The 9637-nt window shown below is 33.5% G+C and overlaps 1 long non-coding RNA gene across 2 annotated transcripts; it reads left to right on the forward strand.

Moving 5' to 3' along the window:
- The first annotated feature begins 289 nt into the window (after positions 1–289).
- LOC136205387 (uncharacterized) lies at positions 290–9228 on the forward strand. 2 transcript variants are annotated; one of them, XR_010675926.1, is made up of 5 exons: positions 290–517; positions 1012–1079; positions 3954–4095; positions 4311–4388; positions 8695–9228. It is a non-coding gene; the product is annotated as an uncharacterized lncRNA (long non-coding RNA). The 2 variants fall into 2 exon arrangements; XR_010675925.1 differs by lacking the exon at positions 8695–9228 and adding an exon at positions 4594–5966.
- The last annotated feature ends 409 nt before the right edge of the window (positions 9229–9637 follow it).

Genomic DNA, 9637 nt, shown 5'->3' on the forward strand with positions numbered 1-9637 from the left:
ATCGGCCCTTTTAAAAGGGCCGATGCAAATGTCAAATTGATTATTTGCATCAGCCCCTTAATAGGGACCGATGCAAATAACTATATTATTTGCATCGGCCTTTTAGACGGACTGATGCAAATATCAATTTAATTATTTGCATCGGCCCATTATAAAAGACCGGCGCAAATAGTTTTAGTATAAATTTAAAAATTAATAAAATAGAAAGGGGGTAATATGTAATTAATTGGGGTCAATTTGTAAATGTGAAAAAGTTAAATATAAATTTGGATTTTAGGGTTAATTTTTCCACTGCTGCCGCCTCCCATCTCACTCTTCTTCTTTTCACAAGATCGAACCAGTTACCATCCATGGTTGTGTTTTGCACCTCCGACTACCTCATTCTCTTTCTCCGTTTTCCTTCTTATCTTCCGGCATTGAATCTACTCTTATCCATGGTGTTGTCCTTCGGCCACGGTGATTCTCTTGGTGGATCAGATGCATCTGACGACTGAGTGATTGGTGGCTTTCGTTCTCGGTTAGTAATTGCTCATTGACCTAAGATATCTCTTTTCAATATGGATATGTGTTATACTTTGGATTGCTGGTTTATTTTGCTTACCATAGAACTTAATATGACCTTTATCTAGGACTCTGCATTTGCACATTCAAAGGCGTAATCTTATATATCAGACGCCATTAATGCATTTTTCCATTCATCTTGCTGCTATAATGCTTGCTTTGCTACTTGTCATTTAATCCATAGCTTAGCTTCCTTCAACTTCTTTTTCTCTATTCTCTCTATCTCTACTGCTTTGGAGGTGAGATAGCTTCAATTCTTTATTTTCTCTTTCATCAGTTTCTGTGTATTTTCCCTCTTCTTTCAAACAAATATTTTCATTCATTTTATTTTCAACTCAAACAAAGTTTCTGTCAATCTCTGAAGTTTTCTGGATAGACCTTTTGTTTGGTTTCACATTCAAATCCAACTCTTTTACTATACTGATCAAATTCCATAGCTTCACTTCACAGGCTACTTAATTAATTTGATGGGGGTTTGCTTGAGTGCTCAAATTAAAGCTGAGAGCCTTGTAGTACAGGTAGCTACTCTATGAAATTTCAAATCCTTTCTTCATTTATGACCTTTATTTGCTCTTCTGTCCGCATATAAGTTCTTTTTCTATATGTTCAAATATGAGCAATACATTTGTTAGAAAATTGTACAGATTGACTTGCATTGGTGAAGTTCAAATATTAATTAATAATGGATTCATGTGGTTGAGCTAAAAATGGCATATAACTTCTCATATTTTGGCACAAGCATTTGGAAACTAGATTATAAGGCCATGGAAACAAAAATATTTAAGTTCAAAAGCATGAATATTGTATTTCCCTATTATTTTTGAAGGAAGAGGAATATGTATTTACTGAATTAAAGGAAAAGTAATAAAAAATGTTGTTTGATCATGAACTAATCATGGGAAACAAAACCTCATGGTTATAAATAGTTCCTTACATGTGAAACTAACAAAAAAGAGGGAAAAAATAAAAGGGAAAAATGTTGTGGCTGCAGCAATTTTCTAAATCAGTATGCTAGTTATGTTGTATTGAATATGATACAAGAGAAACACTTTCTCATGCTAGTTATGCTGTAGTTTCAGTTTATCAGTTTATTTTGATGTTTTCTTTTCTTTCTTTAAATTGCTCATGTATGTCACGACCCAACCTAGGCCATGACCGACGCATAAATTAAACTAACTTTAATCTATGCTAGCCTTAATTCTGAACAATTGAAAATTCCAAAATTTATTAGCAGAATATCAAACTCATCTCAATTACATCAATAAACCTTAAAGGAATCAAATGTGCAAGTCTAAACCTCAATAATCAAAGTTCTCTAAAGAATAAAATAAAGCTAAATTCTTAATCAGTCTCTTTCAACATCAATCCAAGGGTTATCTCACGAACATGGACCTTAATCTGAAAAAGAAAGATTCAACGTGGTATGAGATTTTCGTCTATACGAGCGAAAACCTCAGTGAGCAGTAGCTATAGCACACAACAGAAAGGGAACAGGCAGGCAAGCTGATACTTTTAAATTATTACAAATATAGTTCAAAATATAGTATTTCAAAATCAGTTAAACTAAATGGGCAATATAAGATAATCAATTCCAAAATGCTGACAATCAATTGTCAAACATAACACTGAAGCCTTTCAAGATATCAAATATTAGAATAATCAGAAAATAAGACAAAAGCTTTAAAACACATGGTACAGTGTAACAGAGTGGTGATACTGCACACCACCAGGGCCAGATATATGGTAAGCGCGCTACCAATAATAGATACAGATAACAGATAATTGCCTTCACCGGCCTTATGCATGATTCTAATGTTGACACAACTGACGAAAAAACTGACAACTGACATCATGACTCGAAGACAAATGCAAAATCCTAATGTTATGAAGATCGGTGAGAGGCCAGATAACAGATACAGATATACTGAGCAGTTGTACCAGTTTGAAAACATGTAATATACATATATAAATCAGAAAATCATAACTGATTGAACAAATTATCAGATTTCTAAAATAAAAGTAATAACTGCGATAAATCGCGTATCAGAAAGTACAGATTATATCAAATCAATTTTTAATAATTTCAGAGTAACTGATAATAAAACAAATCAAATATAAAGGCCTGTTCCCAGAAGATACGCTCTAATACTGATGATATTTAGCAAACACGAGGTTCAAGATATATATTTTTATGAAAGAAAATATACAGTCAAATGCTAATTTTTGATAAAACGTTTTTCAGTTTGATATTTCAATCAAATAGGGTCATGTACTATAATTACCACTCACATAGAACTTAAGCAGAACTCAAATCCCGACAGCTCATCTCTTAATCAACAGGAGGAATATCAGAATTTCCTATTGGTTCAATAACAATGGAGAATGAGCAACTATTCTTAATCATATCTAAACTTACGGGGACAATTAACACTTTAGGGGATGATAAATTAAACCTTCACAAAATAATAAACTGATAATTTTTGAAAAACCATAAGAATAGTTTTAACCTTTATTAGATTAGAACCAAACCATCTAGAAAGAAAACAATTTCAAAAGAAAACGAAAAAAGAACAACTAAGTGCTCAACCTTTCATTTATAATAATTATATATATAAAAGAGATGAAAAAAAATTGAAACCCAAACTCAACCACCAATTATAAAAGAGATTTTTTGTAAGGAAGTGGGACAAATTTAAAACTAATAATTATAAAATTGTATTAATTTTACTCACTTTCAAAGTTTCAGAAATGTCAATCCTATTTCATGATGAAATACACAAGCACCTTACTAATAACTCAAATCTCCTTTTCTTTCTCAAATCACAATAAAATAAAATAATATTATATGTTACAGCAAAACCAAGATTGTGGTGCGCAGGTGAACAAGATTAAATTAATTGAAATAGGACAGTATGGATACAAGAGACTGATTATAGAATCCAAAATATAAAAGTTTCAGAATATAAAAGTTTCATGAACTTACTTTTCAATCCTAAGGCCACCGATTAAGATTTTGAAGGAGCAAGAATATAGAAATTTTGAAGTTGTAAACAACACAGGGAGGGCGGCGGCCACAGCTTTCTTTTGTTTTAAGATACAATGCTAAGCTGTTTTTTTTAAGGACTAAGGGTATATTTGGTAAAAGTTATTAGGTTAAAGAAAAAAAACTCTATTTAATAAAAGTATAAGATTATTTACTAAAGAGAAAACTAACCAATAATTATATCTATATATTTATAAAATGTCTAAAATTAAGGTTATTACAATGTAAGTGTTTGTTTTCTCATTTTTTACTTTTTTTACTTAATGCTCGACTCTTTTAATATGAAACAAAAACTTCTACGGTTTGCCTGTATCTGCAAATTCTTTAACACCTTTTCACACGTTTATAGGTTGCTTGGACCCTGAACAGTTCAAGAAGTCCAACCTTGTTAAACGTACCCAACTTAGTCCTAATGTGGCTAAGTTCAGATTTGCTCTTCCGGAACCAGATTCAGAATTGGGACTACCAATTGGACAACATATAAGTTGCAGGTCTAATTTCTATTTGTAATATTGTACTCGTCCAGTGTTATAGGCCCCAGATTTATTTATAATTATGGGAACCTGAGAAAATATTATGGTTTTGAAAGATCCAGATATGGCCAATTCTTGTTGTTTGGAATGCTAATAATTTGATTACGTTGTATATTTCACTGGACTGTGAACTGGTTCATTTTGACATACTCATTTTACATTGTTCTATTTAGATGTATCCACAAGGAAGAATGTCTCATCACTTCCAGGAGATGCGTGAAGGTGATTACATGGCTGTGAAGAGGCCCAAGGTAATTTGACTTGGTTATGGTACATTTAAAACATGGAACAATGGAGCTTATCTTAGGTTTGGCCTATTAGCTTGTGTAATTGCTTTATAAAATGACAAGTAACTTCATTGTGAATTGTAGCAGGAGCATTTGTTTTATTTAATGGGGCTAATCAAAGTATTTTTCTCTGGGGCAGCCAATTACTAATAATATTATTCTGCTTCAGGAAACCATTGATTCCATGAAGCAGAAGAAACGTCTTCAAGGTTTCATAGTGCTTAAGTTGGACCTTGACAAAGCTTAAGGTCGTATATCTTGGCTTTATTAGTCGATAATATTTTGTCTAAGCTTGGTGAATGGTTGGGTATAATTGATTATTGTTGAAACACCTTTCCACAAGATTTTGATTTGACAAAATCATTTAAGTTTAAGTGCTTTGATTTAATTGTACTAATCCATTTGTTCAATAGTGAGTATAAAGTACAAAAGAAATAAAGATTAAGATAGGACCGAGTCAGCATGAGAACACGACACAAGCTGAGTAAAGAGTAACTCAGCATAAGAGAAGATAAGTCGTCTTCAGAATAACAGCTTCAGAATAAAGCAAAGAAGCTGAGTGAATCGAAGCTCAGCACAGGAGAAGTCTTCTCCAAGGAACAAAGCCTACAGAACGAAGCTGGCCATGCAAGCTGAGTGAAAAAGAACTCAGTATGGATCTTGGTAAAAATCGAAGACAGTGATTATTGAGGTGAAGCTGAGTAATCGTCAGGACAACATGAATGATCCGTTAAACTAAAAGACAAACTCGACAACTGTCTGCACCAATAATAGTAGCTTTGAATTACGTAAAATCCAAATTCCAAGATGCATGGGTCAACTGTTCTATGCTACAGACAAACTGCCACAAGAAGACAAAGTCTGTAAGAAAAAGATAAATCTGGCGTGTGAAAGATTCAGGAGACAGGATTGGTCTGCACATCTGAAGCTGACCAGAAGTTTGTCCCCCCAAAAGAGCTGTTTTGGACTCAACGGACAAATGAATTTCAAATGATTTGTTCCTCACATTTCAACTATAAAAGGGACAAGGATATCATTTGGAACTTCGCCGATCAACAGAAAATTACAAGTGAGAAAGATACAAATTCAAAGCACTCAAAACAAAAGAGAAAGCTTACACCAAATCTTCCATTCTCTGTGTAAATGCTAGATTGATTATTTGTAATCATATAAAGTGTTCTTTGTCTTAAAAGGAACAAGTGTGTGATCAATTGTAATATTGAGAGTGTGAGTGCTGAGTACTTGGTATTTAGTACTTAGTAGTAGAGAAATCTAAGTGTTGGGTTGTAGAACTTAGTAGGAGTTGAGTAGACGAATAGATGAAGGTACTCTTGCATATTCAACTGCCTGTAATCGGTTTGTGCTCTACCCTTAAAGAGCTCAGTATTGGATTCTAAAAGCCCGGAGGACTCTGGGGACTGGACGTAGGCAGAGAGGCCGAATCAGGATAAGTGATACTGAGTAATTTCTAACTCTCTCAAATATATATATATGTGCTTATGTTGATTGTTATATTTACTCAGCATATAAACTGTTAGAAGCTGACACTGAGTAAATTGGAGTGCTGAGTTGGAAACTGACCACGCGAGTGTCAATTCCCAACTCTCAAGTAAAACAGTCTTAGTCAGCATCTGACTAAAGCTGTCTTATGCTAAGTTCGGCCAAGCTGACCAAAGCTGAGTTAATCAACTTATTGAAATAATTAAGTCAGCAAGATTAATTAGCGAAAAAGTTATATTAGTTCCTAACCCCCCTGGAACTAATCACACGGGACCAACAATTATGACTTATGTTTCTTCATGCTTGATGAGTGTTATATGGAAGGGGGAAAGCTAGCTGAGTTTAAGCTACCAAACCAAGTTACTAATTTTAAGAAGGCTTTTGGGTTATTGGAGGGCAGCAACAAAGAGTTGATCAAGTAATTTTGGTTGGTTGTTAGTTCCTTGAAGTCGGTTAGATCAAAGTGGATTGTGATAGGGCTATGATAAGTGTCTACTTCAGCGATAAAATACCCACTTGTTATGCTATTTTTTAGCCGGTTTGATTGTTATCACGGGTTTTATTGCTTGTTTTGTGTATTATGCCTCTACAGGGACTTATTCTGAAGAAAGGAGCTGAATTGGGGCTATTTGGAGCTAATTTGGTTAAAGATAAAATATGAAACTGTTTTAAAGACCTGAAGTCGAAACTGGAGTTAGTCATGCCCAAGACTAAGAAGCAGGCGGACAGAAATCTTTCCAAATATGTCAAGTGCGAATCTGTTCAAATTTATCACGTTTTCAGATGTCTATTAAGGAGTTTTGAGCCTACAAATCAGGAAGGAAGAAGTCAAGTAGTATTAGGAAGTTAGAATATTTATTTTTTATAATTAGTTTGGATTTATCTCCTAATTAGGGTTGGAGAACTCCTATAAATAGGAGAGGATCTATCTCTAATGAGAATTCAGTTTTAATTCCGTTTTATAATCAGAATTCAGAGTTCAGTTTTTTTCATTCCGTTTTTAGTTTTTAGGTTTAGATTTTATTTTTATTTTGTTCTCTCTTTCACAAGAGAGAAAGGTTGTTTTCCATGGCTATTTGTAGCTAAACTTCTACATTCAGTTAAGGGTTAATTCAAAGGAGGTTTTCTTTATTATTGTGAGACTGTTGTGCTTTAATTCTTCTTATAAATCTTAACGCTTATTTGTTCATTGCATTTTAGGGATTTATTCTCAATTGATTATTCACACTTTGAATGATAACTGCAGGTCATTCTTTGAATTGGATTGTCATATGGCTGAATTGGTAAAGTTAGAGTTTTACCTAAACGAACCAATCATAGTAGCAATCGATAATATAAATTAAGTTAGTTTTGTATTTGAAAGAATAGATTCAGATTTGACAACCTGAGATTATCTTTCATGTGACATTAATACAAAAGTAATTGGGTTTATTTGAGTCGAATGAACAAATAACTTAGTTTCTGAATCGTCTACGCTGAGTGTCGGTTGGCTAAGATCGGATTCTTCTAATTCATAAGGTTGTCAATAAATTGAATCTTGACCGTTGAGGCTGGATTATTTATTGATTAGAACTAGTTATTTGTCGTGCTTGACTAGTTTAATATTAAGAAAGAATAATCCAAACTGATCTGGTATGTGTATAAGAGTCTGTTTTATATGTCAATGATCAAGACTAATTGAATTCCTTGCCTGAGAACCCCTTAGCTGAAATCTTCTTTATTTATTATATTAAACTTAAATTTTGATTTTGATTTTGTTATTTTTGTTGACTTAGTTCAGCAATCTACTCAGCCCCCTATATTTAATTTTGTTATTTTCTTGGTTATTAATTTAGTTAAATCAGTACTAATCCTTTGGGTTCGACCTTTACTTACCCTTGTGCAAGCCTGTTACTAAGGGTTGTGAAGTTATAATTATCTTTGGTGGATTCGACACCCATCAAATTTTGGCGCCGTTGCCGGGGATTAGTTTAACTTGCTTTAATTTTATTAATAATCAGGTTTGTATTTTTTTTTGTTCATTTGAGTGATTTTTCATAATTATGGATCATGTGCTTCAACTCATCAATGAGCACCGTTGGAATTCTGATCCATATTATTCTCCATGTCCCAATTTCTTTTGGAACCAATCAAGTTCAGATAATTATCAATCATATTCTATTAATTCATCAACCTCTAGTATGTCCCTTGATGAAATTGTTTTGAATTTAGCCACTCCAATTTTAGTTCATGACTATGCGTCAGAGGAAGATGAAATAATAGAAAATGATAAGGTAGTTGATGATAAAAATTACATAGTTGTCAATGAGTTAGATTATTCAAAGGATTTTTATGTTTTGGGTGCAAGTAATTGAATCATAAATTCAGAGAAATTTTTTCCAATTGACTCATCTAAGGCTAATGAAAATTCGGATATTCAAGAGGGTATAATTTTATATCCAATTGAATTTCATTGTGTTTTTCAGGTTGGCTTGATTGATTTCACTATGCAGGAAATGAGTAACCCGAACAATCTTGAAAATATTTTTAGTTATGATTGGGATGGAAAGGAGGATGAACGGTTAGGAATTGGATAATGTAAAATCACAGACGTCTGGCCAAAGACATTAAATAGAGGCGCTTTTGGGAGGCAGCCCATTGTTTAGCTTTGATAGAGCTAAACTGTTACTCTTTAGATTTAAATTCTTACATTAAATTTTTATTTTGATTATTCTTGTACTGTCTTCTTCTTTCTTAATGGGTTTGTTTCTCTTTTATTTATTTGTTCCAGGAACTTCATGGATAGCAAGTGCTTAAATATGGACAGATATGGGCTCAAGTACTTTAAGTACCTTTAACTTCATTCTGCCACCACCATTGAGGAAGAGACGCTGGCCACCAAACAATGATCAAAATCCACACTCCACCTTCACCATTCGGATTCCACCGTTCCTACAACTCAAGGAGGCCGTCATCCCTCCCATGTAGCAGTCAGTACACAGCACCGATCAGACCCGTCACTGTCAACTTCGATGCAGATAAACCCCTCACCATTCCACTACATCATCGAATGGTTATTCATATCAGGGCAGTTTCTTCTTTCTCTTTCATTTAATTTCTATTGCCCTTCATCCTATAATCATGTTTTGTTCCGCATTGAGGACAATACGAGAATTAAATGTGAGGTATTTAGGGGTTTTTAATTTAATTAGAAATGCTGATTTACTTTGTATTTTGTGTTGGTATATTTGGGATTAAATTTCTGAATATGCTGTTGATTTTTGAGTTTATTGATGCAAAGTTTCTGGTTTTTTGTACTAACTTGCTGCTGAATTTTGAGTGAATTATATGCACTTTGCTGTTGTCAAATTGGGTTTAATTCTATGGGATATGTGCTGAAATAGTGTGAGGTGTCCGCCTCAAAAAGAAAAAAAATCAAAAAATATGTTCGAGTCTAGTGTAAGGTGTCCACCCCTTGCTTCGTCCTTAAAATTACCAATGCTAGCTCTCTATTTTGCGCTCAATTGAAACTAGGTTTCTGACTTAGTACTGAAATCCTTAAGTCTTGTATTGAGTAAGGTCATTGATTTCAAAAGGTCAGGATTGCATAATTGCCTTAAATATGCATATGAAGTACTTGATTAATCTCCCATGGCATGAAAAGATGTTTTGAATGAAGCAACACCACTTTTATCCCTAATTTTGGAAAGATTTTGAGCCTAAATGCAAGAACA

Source organism: Euphorbia lathyris, chromosome 9, assembly GCF_963576675.1.
Source record: "Euphorbia lathyris chromosome 9, ddEupLath1.1, whole genome shotgun sequence".
In the NCBI taxonomy this organism is placed as follows: Eukaryota; Viridiplantae; Streptophyta; class Magnoliopsida; order Malpighiales; family Euphorbiaceae; genus Euphorbia; species Euphorbia lathyris.